Consider the following 14,691-nt stretch of genomic DNA (forward strand, 5'->3'; position numbering starts at 1 on the left):
ACATGCTTCTCCGGGGGAGCCGCATTGGCCCAGCGGGACGTTCCCTGCAGGCTACGCTCGCGATTCCTATTTACGGGCCTGGATGTCCTGACGGTGGAGGCACCGTGAAGATATTGGATAATTGGAATTCTGTTGTGGGGCTCCTGCATCGGCCTTGGGTCTCGCTGACCTATCGGAAATTGGTAAGACAGCCGCCAGCAAATTCACACCACCACTGTCTGGGGAACTTAAAGAGGCCTAATGGAGTGATTGAGAGGATGAAGGTTTTAATCTGAGGGCTGACCAGTCCTGTGAACTGTCTCCAACATCTCAGACCGACCGTGGAAGAGCTCAGAAGGGGTTGTACAACAGGGCCAGCGGTGGGTGGAGTTGCTTCGTGTGACCACCGGACTGGCAGAGAAGGTGGATGGACTGCAGCAATCACTGCGTGACCTGGATGCTCGTATGACGCTGAGGTCGGTAACAATTGAGTGATGCAGCTCATTCAGTCCGGCCGTTGACTATGATTGGTGTGCGTGTGTATGTGAAATGTGAGGACAGATGACTGCACGTGCAAAACAGCTCAGTTCAGCCCGGCCTTGCCCCTGGACGTGAGGTGGAAACACCAAGAAGAAAGAAGACGAGGCAGTAGACTGATTTGGGTGGCTGGGTTCGGGGTGTGTATGGTGTGTGGTGGTGAGAATGTTGTTGTGTAAATGTTCGCGTCAGACTGTCTGTGTTGTAAAAGTTCAGTCCATCTGCGTGACCTTGGAGAGATAACCATCAGGGACAAGATGAATGGTCAGCTGCAAATTGTTTTCCCGCTTCGGGCAGAAAAAAAGGGGGGGGGGGGGGTGGGTGGGGGTCTGGGGAAACAGTTGACATTTCAATCCAAATTTAGGGCGAGCTCGTGTGAATTTGTACGAATCAATGGTCCTCACTCAATTGTTACGGACCTCGCGACATCCTCAGGCATCATGTCACGCGTGATGCTGCAGTCCATCCACCTTCTTCTTGCCAGTCCGGTGTGTCACACGAAGCAACTCCGGACTTGGGCCCTGTTGTATCAATCCCCTTCTGCGTGTCCACGGTCGGTCCTGAGATGTTGGAGACAGTTCACAGGCTGGTCGCCCTCAGATGTAAAACCTTCATCCTCTCAATCACTCCATTAGGCCCTCTTAAGTTCCCCAGACAGCTGTTGGGTGAATTTGCTGGCGGCTGTCTTACCAATTTTCCGATAGGTCAGCGAGCCCAAGGCCGATGATCAGACCCCCCCACAGAATTCCAATTATCCAATATCTTCGACGTCCTCCACGTCAGGACATCCAGGCAGACCACCTGCCATCCCGTAAATGGATCGCGAGCGTAGCCGTCAGGGAACGTCCCGCTGGGCCAATGCGGCTCCCCCGGAGAGCTGTTTAGGTGAAAAATCTTGTCAATAGCGCTGAGGCGACCTGTGTGATCAATTCCTGTTGAATATTCCAGGACAACAGCAGCGCGGGGACAAGAGGAAAGAAAAAGTACCACAGACAAGCCGAACAGGCTGGAAGGAGCCAGCTAAAGATAAGAGGGAAGAGAGAAAACACACGACTGCTCTCGCCAGAAGCGCAGTGTTGCGCTGGTCCAAGGCATTTATAATGTCATTAATAGTAACAAAGTTGCGTGGTTGCAGTGCTGTCCATTTCTAAAACCTACTGTGACATCAGTTAGAAGTTTGTGCTCAGCCAAATAGTCTTTAATTGCAGTTTACTGAGCGCCAAATATTTGCAGAATAGAAATTTGGAAGTTGGCCTATAATTATGAAAACTGCAGGGGTGCCCCCTTTAACAAAGTGAGCACGTAGGCTGTTTCCATATTTTAGGAATTGAATTTGTCTGCAGACTACATTAACATGTGCTATAGGCTTAGCTAATAATTCAGCTGCAACTTTAATAAGAAAGGTTCTAGTGTATCGGGTCCTGATGATTTTTTCGGTCAATAGCTTTAAGAGCAATACAGACACTTTTTTTTTTAAATGGGTCTAAAAGCAAAGGTTTCGGTGGTGTTCAGAGCTGACGAGCGGAACAAGATATAACTTGATTTGGACTCATTAAGATACAACCAGCTGATACAAAGGTGATTGTTAAAATGTCCAATATAGGTCAATTTGTTTTTAATTTCCTGAATTCACAAAATATGTTGGGGGAGACCTGCAACAAAGAATTGGAATCAGAACAGAGACTTAATTTGCTTCCAAAGTTTAGTGGGTGTATTGAGGTTTTCAGACACATTTTTTAGATATAGTAACTGATTTTGCTTTCTGGTCATGCTTTGCATTTATTCTTAAAGTCTGAAAGCAGTCCAGTCAGCAGTAGAATTGTGTGCTGCGCATTTTCCCATCAACATTCTCTGATCATGATACTATACACTCTTCAGTAAACCATGGTTTATTCCTCCCGCTAATCCTAATTTCTTTACAGGAGCATGCTTATTACAGATAGCTGAAAAGGCATTTGATGAACTCACCAGGCATGTTCCACATCAGGTTCAGACAGACATTTTCCAAATTACAATTATCAGATCATGATAAGCCTGTTCATTAAAACTTTTTAAACACCTTTTAAAAATCATAACGAGGTTTATGTTTAGGTAGTTTTGTGGTCTCTTATACAGCAATCGCACAGTGATCACTGACATCATTGCGAAAGACAAGCAGGCGATGGTGTTTTATGTGGGCATGTTGTGATAAGACCTCCAACAGTGTTGATTTGCTATGATCTCTCAGGTTGATACAGTTGGGGGTCAATAAGTTGTGTGAAATTTAAAGAGTCATCTTTAATGTTCTCAGAGGCAGGGGAAAGCCAATCCCAGTTAGGTCACCCATTAGAATTACTTCGGAGTCCTTAAGGTTAAGTAGTACATCCTAGAGAGAAGAAATAGTTTCTTTTTAGCGGAGGGTGACTGTAACAGCACAACAACTCAGGTGTGTGTCTTTGTATAAATTAACTTTCAGTGCAAGTACATCATAGTTTTGGCTCTACTTACTGGACAATGTCACTGAGCTTAAAAATTTGATTTAACTATATAGCAACTCCGCCGCTTTACCTAACGTACTGCTCTAAATATTATAGCCATAAAATAGAATCATATTGTCTGTTATTGTAGATTTTAACCAGGTTCTGATAAGACCATGATGTCCATATCCGTTGCATCAACCCACAGTCTTAGCATGTCCAATTTTTGGAAGGAGACTTCAACGTTAAAATGTCATAATTCCAATGCGGATCTTTTTTTGAGTCACATGGGAATATATATTGTATGATATCAGGCCCAGGATTGGCTGTACATTCCCAGATAACAGCAAAAGTAGTGACAATGGCTTTGGTATTCCCTGTGTGTTTTTCAATCACAGTCACGGGCTAAACGGAGTGTGAGAGATCATGTTGCACTAGAGTGGTTATTTAGGCATTCACTATTAGCAGCTGTAGCGAAGGCTCATTTGTGTTAAATGGTTTTATGTTTTGCTGCGCAGGATGGATAAGCTGGTGATAGCTGCATGCATCCTTAGTTGGAGAATGAGATATTTGCAATGCACTCCACACTTATGATCGTCACTAATGGGGATGGCCTTGTCTTAAATCCATCATTAAATCTGTGAGTGATAAAATAGTAAAAAAAGCATTGTGCTTTCATTAAACATAGCTGAGCAAACAAAAGGTTCCAAGGGCTCACTGTAGAGTTTGAAGAATCTGTAAAACAATCCTGAGATGTGTTCACTGGTCCAAATGTGCTGACCAACACGCAGGCTTTTCAAAGATCCGTGAAAACTTGTTTGATTTAATCAATCTGAGGACACTTCACATGTGCAATGTGTTAACCAGCAGGCAGCATCGGATCCTCACATCAAGTCCACATTGCTGTTTTCAGGAAGAGTGGCCAGCTAATGCAACAAGCTATTGTTTCAAAACTACCACCCAGGGTGTGGTGGGATAACCCAGGCCCAGACCTGATCAAATGGCTCTAAAGTGATCAGTTTGGGTCACCATACAAGCCATTTAGCGTAGTCAGGTGAAGCAGATCATCCAGAAGACAAAGTAGATTTCAATTCCCACCAATTCTTTCACCGGCCAGGGACAGTAATACTTGCCCTTTAGAATAGATTTAAGTATAACGAAGATACTCAGTAAGCACAAGTTTCTGGGAAGAGATTACTTTCCTTGGTTAGGTTGTTGCAGAAGCCAAGGACATAAAAACACATAAAAAGGTAGCTCAGCTCAAGCATACAAACAAAGGACCCGCGGGTGGCGGCACGTTGTGAAGGGATGTTGTGGGCTGGCTGCTGTCTGGTGGGATTTGTGTGGGTGGTCCTGTGCTGTCTGTGTGTTGGCTGGTCTGTGTTGGTGTTGGTTGTGGGTTCGGTGCGTATCATGCTGCCTGTGGGTTTGACGTCTGATTTATGTGTTGTGTGTGTGGGTTTGTCTTGCTGTGTGTTGTCCGTTTGTGTCTGTGGTGCATGCGTGGTGTTGGTCTGTCTGGCTCTTTCTGTCTGTGTGTGTGTGTGGGGTCTGTCTGCTCTGTCTGTTTGTTTTTTGGTGTCTGCTGTGCTGTGTCTGGAGGGGGAGGGGTGGGCGTGGTCTGTCTGTCTGTCTGTCTTCTGTAAATACAAATTCAAATGTATTGGCCCCTGTCCACTTGTTGAAATCAATTCATAAAAGCACATATGACAGAACGACAGACAGCTCGACTCCTCAGCTCCAATCTCCTGGGGCGGGACTAGACGAGAAGGAAGATGGAGGATGCACAAACTGGGGAATGGGAAAGGCCCAAGCTGCCAGGCCTGTTGTCAGAACTCCAGGAACTCCGATTCCAATCAGTGCTGTGTGGATCTGCTTGATCAACACTTTTCATCTAAAATCACTCCCTTTAGAAGAAAATTCACACAATATGTATAAAGAACTTGTACTGCTCAGTAAAACAGTAAGACGTGCCCAGCACAATGTCGATCAAAGTGGCCCTGACTATGAGACATTTCCAGATACCTGTGATAGATTAGATAGGTCTCACATCAGACTCTTTCACGAGGGGGTTCATGTGTCGAGGTGTAGTTACACCTCCTCCTCGTCAGGGCTGGGGTTTGTGTGCGTCTGACCGAGGATGGCAGCAAACCCTCATAACTGCAGGAGTTTAAAAACATCAGTGACGTCAAAACAGCGGTGTACATGTCATAAGCTTTTTATTCCTTTCCCACTTCCCCTTACCTGCTTGAGGCAATCCATGCAGTCGTTACCCACCTGTGTGTGAGTGTTGGCCATGTGATTATGTAACAAGTTAGTATCTTTAATTGAATAAACTGTCCTCCATTAACACACCTAATGTCTCCTTCAATAACTAAACTAAAACACTCAATTTGCACTTTCACATGTTGTATTTAAAGCACATTGTGTTGCATTTTAAGGTTTGCCACGTACATATAGGTTTATAGCGAGCTGGACAGGGTGACTTCATCTATCATTTTTCGGGGAGGTATTCTTCTTTAATGAGAACTTAGATAAGCATTGAGGTTGCAGCATTGAAATGAGCTCAGGGGTTCAGGTAGCATTGAGGTGGATCAGCTGCCATAAATCATTCAGCGCAGGTCAATGGCCCCTCTACTCTGTTCAAGTTCTACATTATATAGTATATATACAGTTTCCATTTTCTGCTAAGTGAAGTACCAGGCTTACCACTCCGTAATACAGTAGCCTATGGCTAACTCGGGTATGCTTACATTGCTTCGAATGTGATCAGTGTACACTGTCCCCTTTTCAAATAAACAAATAAATGAAATGAAACAGCTAGCTAGACTATCTGTCCAATCTGAGGCTATGGTTACCTGGTCCTCAGATCTCTGCAGGGTGAATCCAGACAGCTACTAGACTACTTCCAATCTGAGACTATGTTACCTGGTTCTCAGATCTCTGCAGGGTAAATCCAGACAGCTAGCTAGACTATCGCCAATTGAGACTAGGTACCTGGTTCTCAGATCTCTGCAGGGTAAATCCAGACAGCTAGCTAGACTATCTGTCCAATCTGAGGACTATGGTTACCTGTCTCCGCAATCTCTGCAGGGTAAATCCAGACAGCTAGCTAGACTATCTGTCCAATTGAGGACTAGGGTTACCTGGTTTCTCAGATCTCTGCAGGGTAAATCCAGACAGCTAGCTAGACTATCTGTCCAATCTGAGACTATGGTACCTGGTCCTCAGATCTCTGCAGGGTAAAATCCAGACAGCTAGCTAGACTATCTGTCCAAGTTTTCTGTTGACGACAAAAACTACTTCATCGTAGGCAATCTGGTGGATGGCTAAACTAAAGGAGAGCTTCACTTACCTTGTGTCACGTTAGTTACATTACAAACAATCTTCTCCTAAACCAAACAACTAGTTTTTGTTGCCTTAACCAACCACACCATTGTCCTTATTTTAAAAATGCAAAGACAACCGGTCCAAATAACTAATAGCATTTATTAACTCTTTAGCTCATTACTGAAGCAGTTTCTACATATTATATTCATAGTTGTCATGCTTTACAGTACATGGGGGCAAATCAACAAAGTAGTGCATGAACGGGCAACGCTGTGGAGGGTCAGGGTATTATGTATAGTTAATCTATTTATGTAGGCTATTTGTATGCGCTTCCCTTTGCGTTTATTTTAACACACTAAGTGCTACTGCTAATTATGAAACGCTCTAAGGGTCATGGGGGGGGGGGGGGAGAGACCATGAAATCCTCAGAAGGTTTGGAGGGCGAGTTATTTTCACTTGAATTTTACACTTCAACCTTTGCCTTACCTAAGTCAGTGAAAACAAGTAATAGTTTTCCCTTTTTTGAATCAGTCTGCAAATGCTCAAGTTAAGACATGTTCAGCATAAATACTGTAGAAGCATTCACAAACAAAATAACTCATATACGCATGCATACATACAGTATAAAGACACAACTCAACTAACAGTAAATCAATTCAATATACCCTTTGGGTTTGAGGCTCCAGGGGAGCATTTAGAAAAACTAAAAATGTTATAAAAAGGTCCCTGGCATGTCAATTTCACTTTGAGATATTTATACATTAAAAGTTTAACCCGAAGTTTACATACATACACCCCTACTTCTTTCCGCACTGCTGACTGAATCAGACAATCCTTTTCCATTAGGATTACTAAATTATTGATATTTGCTAAATGCCAGACACCATAAGAAGGATTTATTACTTTCTCGTCAAAGTCAATTAAAACCACTGAGATATATGGTTTAAAACAATTTGGAAAACCGGATGTATGTCATGTCTTTGGAAGCTTCTAATAGGTTTATTGCCAACATGTGAGTTTACTTAGAACACACCTGTGGATGTTTTTAAGGCACACCTGAAACACACTGCTTCTCTGTGTAGCATCACGGGAAAGTCAAAAGAAATCCTGGTTCATCCTTGGGTGCAATTTCCAGATGCCTGAAGGATCCAGTCAGCGTTCATCTGTTCAAACAATAATAAGCAAGTATAAACACCATAGGATTGTCCATCCTTATACCGCTCAGGAAGGAGACGGATCTGTATCTCCGAGATGAACGGCTTTGTCCAAAAATGTGCATATCAAGAACAAGGCAAAAGATCTTTGAAGATCGAGCTGGTGAGAGGTGTCATTTCCACAGTGAAACAAAACTGTACCGACAGGGCTAAATTGGCCACTCTGCCAGGAAGAAGCCATTACTCCCAAAAAACATAAAAAAAAAGCCAGATTACAGTTTGCAAATACACACAGGGACAAAGACCTGTCATTTTGGAGACATGGTCCTGTGGTCTGACAAAACTAAAATCAAACTGCTTGGCCATATAATCATTGTTATTTGGAGGAAAAAGGGGACGCTTGCAAGCCTGAGAACACCATCCCAACTGTGAAAGACGGGGGTGGCAGCATCATGGTTGTGGGGTTGTTCTACTGCAGGAGGGACTGGGCATTTCACAACATAGATGGCATCATGAGGAAAAACATAATTTGCAAATACTGAAGCAACCTTTCAAGACAGCCAGGAAGTTAAAGCTTGGGCGCAAATGGTCTTCCAAATGGACAATGCCCCAAACATACTGCCAAAACTGGTTACCACGTGGCTAAAGGATAACAAAGTCAACGTCTTTCAGTGGTCATCACAAAGCCCTGATCTCAATCCTATGAAAATGTATGGGCACAGCTGAAAACGCATGTGGCAATCAAGCGCTCCTACAATCTTGGATCAGTTAGGCTGAACCCATTCCTCCATCATACCCCTAGACCCTCACACCAAGTGGTAAGGGCTGGGGATGACCCCCCCCCCCCCCCCCCACACCATGAAATGGGACACACTGGTTACATCAGCACACAGTAGTGGACCGGAAACTTCTAAGTGCTGTCTGCAAGTGTGTCCAGATGTCGATTGTGTGGGTTTTGACAACAGTGTCATATCTTTATATATTTATAATTTTTTGCTCTTTGGTGGTGGTGTGAGATGTTCTTACTGTGTAGTACTTAGGCGTTTGCATACACAGTGTAATCACGCAGTATGGTTGAGTTGTACAGTATATCTCTTTCAGTTATCACTGTTTTGAATATCATTGATGTTCATGAAAACTTTAACAAAATCTGTCTTTATGCTCAATAAATTAAACATAATAGGCAAAAACATTAAAAATTATATTACAGGAAACATCAACTATTAGAAACACAACTTCTTTTGTCACACACGTAAAAAGCACTCTGCTAATGGTTAAAACCATGGTTAAACTTGTGGACTTGCATAGATTCCAACTCCATTCAAGGCGAGAGAATGTGGACTGTGCAAGTCAGCAATGTAACTTAACAGTTAGCAATTAGCATAGCAGGTAGCGATTTTTTTAAAAGTTTCAATTAAGAACATTGTGGTTTGTTGTACATGCTACCCCTTGTTTCAAGTCAGCTCGGTCCTCCCTAGGTTTTAAGGGCTGGGCACCCCTTCAACTCGGCCTACCCTGTTGAAAAAGAATATTGGGACAGCCCTTACTCTCACATGAACTCGCAAAACTAGGGGAAGGGGTGAGGGAGGCTAAGATAGAGACATGATGAGATTCAGCCTTACACCAGTTCGCCAGGAGGAATGGGCCAAAATTCTGCAAATGTTGTGAGAAGCTGTGGAAGGACTCCAAAACATTTGACCCAAGTCATACAGTTTAAAAGGCATGGTACAAAATACTAATAACATGTATGAAAATCCGACTTTACAATAATGATAAGAAATAGTCTAAATAAATCCTTCTTCATTATTCTGGCATTTACTAAATATAAATAATGTGATCATCCTAACTGACATAAACCGAAGAAAGCGATTGTCTGATTTCATGTCAGACCGTGGGAACAAAGCATGGCTCTTTTCATACAGCATGTGTAAACTTCTGGGTTCAAGTGTATGAGTTCCCCAGCCTGCCTATGGCCCCCCAATGCTAGAAATGGTGATACCGGCCCAGGTATCTGCTCTGCCTTTGAAATGAAAGCTCAGATGGCCCCTGAAATCCTCCTCCTTATGAGGTCATAAGGGGCAATATTACATCCCCTTTCTCTGCTTGCCCACCCAGAGAATTTGGCCCCCCCACGAGAGGAGACATTATGGCTTTCAAACGATCAAAGTGGGCAGTTGGTCAAGCCACCCCCCAGCCTCCACCTGCCCCCCTGTCTCCTTCTCAAAAGCCACGACTCGAAATGGCACATACTAAAAAAGCTCAATGTGGGACTGGCTCTAGTGCCTGGAATTCGGACCAAGGCTAGATTTGGGAAGAGACTTCAGATCCAGTATTAGGGGACCCTAGGTCTATATAGAGACTCAGATCCAGTATTAGGGCCACTAAGGTCTATATAAAGAGGACTTCAGATCCAGTATTAGGGACCACTAAGATCTATATAAAAGGACTTCAGATCCATATTGGGGGACCACTAAGGTCTATATAAAGACTATTCAATCCAGTATTGGGGACCACTAAGGTCTATATAAAAGAGACTTCAGATCCAGTATTGGGGGGACCACTAAGGTACTGTATATAAAGCTCCAAAGAGCTCCATTCATGGGACCTTTAACAACAATTTAAATTTCAAATCTAGTCCTAATAAACAGAAGCTGGATCAGGACATGACTTTTTGTGTTGCAAGAGTAAAACATCAACAGTGGTAGAGACATTAAATGAAATGTAAATGACATAATCTTTGGTGATCTTTTTACTGGTTGTGATAGGGTTATTTCACTGTAGGAGAATTATAGACGCAAAAAATATTCTAATTGCATAGGGTTGTTGATTAGTCTACCTCCGTCTACTGCGCGTGGTCAAAAAAACAATGCATGGTCAGGGCCTTTGGCGTAGTTTCTGAAGAAAAAGTCTTCTACTAAAGTTGATGTAATCCCTGACACTCTGTGTTCCCCTTTTGAGTCACTGTTTGACACTCTGGGTTGGGATCCTTGTGGATTTTCTGATGCTCTGGGTCGGGGGCCCTTAGGTCAGTTTTTCAATCCTGGTCAGGAAACTGACAAAAAGCTACAAAAATGTCTGAAAAACAACTTGTGAAAGGTACATTGGAAACGAGAGCATTAGGTGCACACAGGCTCCTCCACTTGACCAAATTTGCATTTTCTGAGGAACATCAGACATCTCTAAGCTGTCGTTGAAACTGAGGGCGGCTGGTGGATGAGTAGCATATTCTCAGCTTGAATAAAAGAAAATATCTTGTGCAGTCAAAAGAATTACAACAAAGCCGAAAAGGTTTGTTACAAACTGCAGGGGAACATTCTGCAACACACACAATTAACATTTTACAGTAGACTACTACTATTTGTTATGATCACCTGTTAACTTATTTTAGACGGAAATGCTGTTCAATTCCCAACAGTCTGTTTTTTACATTTGTCTCGTTTTAGTAACCTATGATGCGTTATATTGAATGGAGAATGTGTAGGCTGTTGAGGGGAGCAGCATGAGGATATTAAAACGAAGGTGGAACGTTAAAATGTACTGACCTTTTCTTACCAAATCCATGGATTTTAGAAAAGGTCTGAATATTTTGCCAAAAAAGCTTGCCTATTTGAGAAAAATCTTGAATATTTAAAAAACAAAAGTCTGAATATTTAGAGAAAAAATTCTTTCAGTGCATGACAAAAAGAAGAAAGGTGGACATGTGGTGCGTCCTCGTCTTCCAGTCCATGGCAATTGGAATTTACTCCGTTAAAACTGATCCAAAACATTTGTTGTGTCAGAGACACTAAACCCTAACTCTCTACCTCAGTCGGCGAGAGCAAACTGGTCCGTCTCTACGGGTTTTTTCACCCAGGTGCCCAGGCCAGCTGTGTGAAAGCTCTAAAGAGCGTCTGCTTGGCGCTGTGGTACTCCACCGCTGCCGCCGCGCCTCTGGTACTGCCAGGGCCGGCCTTCCGGATCCGCAGCTGGACGCCAGCTACGGGACACAAAGGGGTCTCACAAGACTTAGGTTAGGGGGCGCACTTTCACTCACCATCAGAAAAAGAAAGGGTTTATTGTCACTGTAAGGCTCGTCTCCACTGAACGTTTTGGTTTTGAAGCAAATCTCTCGCATCAATAAAAGGTGAAATATTACTTTGGGGGCAGGGGGCGGGGAATGCTCAGTCACACGACCAAACCCACAGATCACTTCGGTTCGTGTCAATAGAACATTTGGCAAACTTTAAAAAGGAAACTTCTCCTCCAATCTTATCCACTCAAACGTAACGGTACTACTCTTTGGCCGGCTCGCAAGCCCAAACCGCGTGTGTGTGGCGTGTCCTGTTTTTTGTTACCATTCTAGCTAGATCCGTGGGCTTCAGTTTATCTATCGTTACTAGTGTTGTAACAGCATGGGAAAAAACTACGTTTGCTTGGCCGTTAATGTTACTCTCACATAAAAATATTGACGCCGTTTAAATGGGTTTGTATTAACGCCACTGCAGCACTGTTAGTAACATATGATACTTTATCATTGGCATAGTATAGTAAATCATTTCTTTATACATGTAGATAGATAATTTTCAAAAAAGTCAGAATGTCAGAGCCAAAACGTGTCTTTGAGTTCTATTTGACGCAGACCTCTCTCAGTGTGGCAGGATGCCGAGGCTCAGCAGTATTACCTTGCAGTGGAGGTGCATCCAGCGGCTGAACCAGCGTGTTTGCCAGAGCCGCGAGGGTCGGCCCAGATTATCTTTCCCTGTGGCGTTGATCACCTCCACGCCCCACAGTCTCCAGCGTTCATCACACAAAGTTAGAGCTTTTCCTGGCTGACGAGCCTCCGCGTTTGTGATTCCTGTAGGCCAGCGGTGGAAGAGGTATTCAGACCTCACTGCAGTAAATGTACTAATGCACATGTAAAACGCTCCAACAAAACTGTCCAACAAATGTCAAAACGGCTGATAAAAAAATAACAGTAAAAAGGGGTGTCAATAAAAGCAAACAAATGGGCATCAAAAGAAAAAGTTAAAAACCTTGAAAGCGTCAAGGTGTCGCACACCAAGAGACCTTAAGATTTATTTAGGCTGAAAAAAGGCTACAACCGTTGTAAATAGAAGTATTCAGATCCTTTACTTCAGTAAAGTACCAATACCACACTGTAAAGAAATTGAAGAGAAAAAAAAAAAAAAAATCAACAAGAAAACAAAATGTTTAAAAACTTTCAAAATAGCGTCAAAAGCATATCTAAGTCCGAATATTTTGAGCTAGTCTGGGTATGTATTTCATGTTAGACTCAAAAAGTATATCTCGGTAGGGATCCATCCCATAACAATTGTCACACACAGAAGAATAATCAGAGTCTGTTTCTCACCGCGGAGCAGCGGTTCTGTTGAGGCTGAAGGACTGTGACAGGTCCTGTATCTCACTGATCCTCTGGTACATGGCTCTGGAGCAGTGGTCTGCATGGTACAGCGCCCAGGATGTCTGGAGAGTAGACGGCCTCGGTGAAGTAGCTCACGAGAGCTTGCAGTCCAAGAACGTTCCACCTGAAAGGGGCAGAAACCAACGACGTTATTTATCAGGCTATCAACTAGCTGTTTTTTCAAAGGGGCAGACTTTCTTCAATAACCAGTATTAAAAAAACATAACTGGAGCCAGATCTTTGTCACCCTTTCAAAGTTTTTAAAGCTTTTTAAAAAAGTTTGTTGTGCTGCCACTTCCAACCTTTGTGTGCCACTATTACCACCCAATGTTTCCATGTCTGGCTTCGCCCCTGATAGGAAGTGCTCATTGGTGTCGCTTGGTGTAACAGGAAGTAAAACAATGACAAACTGGCTATCTTATCACTGCAGGACATGGTGCAGTCTCTCGCCTGCAGAACCCCGTCCCACGTCGGATGGTGTGACTGGAGCCGACTGGGATGGTTCCTTCACCGACTCTATCTTAGTGCGCAGCTGCCCGCGGGCCTTTTCTGTTGGGTGTCTGTCGCCCTGATCTGAAACAGGAAACAAAATCACTCAGTGTTTTTATTAATGCTAATAATATCATAATAATACATTAATTCAGAATTCATGGACTTTCTTGATACCGAAGCACACATTACATGAACAGATAGTAAAAGATAAAAAACCGATGCACACACAAGACCACACCGAATTACATGCAAGAACAACAAGAGCAACAGACAAGTACCATCAAATTATACGGAGTGTACTGAGTAGGTTTTAGACGGGATTTGAATGTGTGGAGTAAGGATTGTGGGAGTGAGTTTTACATGTACTGTTTGGTTCTTGCATCATAGTATGAATAAAAGACATCCCGTTTCAGCAGACCAGTGGTTTTCTTCTCCCTTCTGACCATAGAGGCCCTCGGCCTCTCTTAGGACCATGCTTTAAAACGTTTCAACAGACTAAGCCCGAGGCTGGAATGTTTTTGTCTCTTCCTTTCATTACCAGGGTATGGAAAAAAAACTCATATCATTTTACAAGAGAAGCTCAGCTTCTACAAGACCACATGATTACTGCAGCGTACGGGAAACCAATACCTGAAAACTACTTAGCCAAAAAGAAACCAATATCCAACTCCAAAACTATAGCACCGGGGAATGACTATACACCGGACCTGTTGGACACTTCATAGACTAAAAATGTGCTTAGAAACAAAGCACCACAGAGTCCAGCTTCCGTCACTGGTCCGGGGGAACTTTTTTAAAAAGTTTTTGACACTAAAATGACACATTCTCTTGACCAGGAAGCAGGGAGTTCTGGTTCTTTCCACTGTGGCTTTATTCTCCATCACTCACCCTCCATGGCGGCTTCATGCGGAGAGAAGATGCGGGGCGTCGCCACACGCCGCGATGTGCTGATGTAAAGGTGGAACTGAACGTTTTGCTTCAGTCTAAAACCTCGTCCGTGTTTACACTGGCTAAAGATGGACTTCTGCTGCTCCTCTTCCTCGTCCTGGAGACAAAAGTGAGAGATTCAGGTTTTTTAAAGTATTTAGCGCTTTGGCAAATGCTAGAGAAGGGTTGTGGATGAGTGGTAGCCTTTAAACTACGATAGATGATACTGCAGAAGAATCACAGAGTTAAAAGAAAGCGATGCACCTCAGGAAATGCTCCAGCTGCGAGTACAGAACCGGCCGACGAGCGAGCGGCGAGCCAAAATCTCAGCGTGGCGTGTTGAGGGCCAAACCTCTGTCTCCATGTACTCCGCTTGATCACTTTGTTCCTGTGGAAACGCAGATCACCTGAGCCT

Source organism: Etheostoma spectabile, chromosome 24 (genome assembly GCF_008692095.1).
Source record: "Etheostoma spectabile isolate EspeVRDwgs_2016 chromosome 24, UIUC_Espe_1.0, whole genome shotgun sequence".
In the NCBI taxonomy this organism is placed as follows: domain Eukaryota; kingdom Metazoa; phylum Chordata; class Actinopteri; order Perciformes; family Percidae; genus Etheostoma; species Etheostoma spectabile.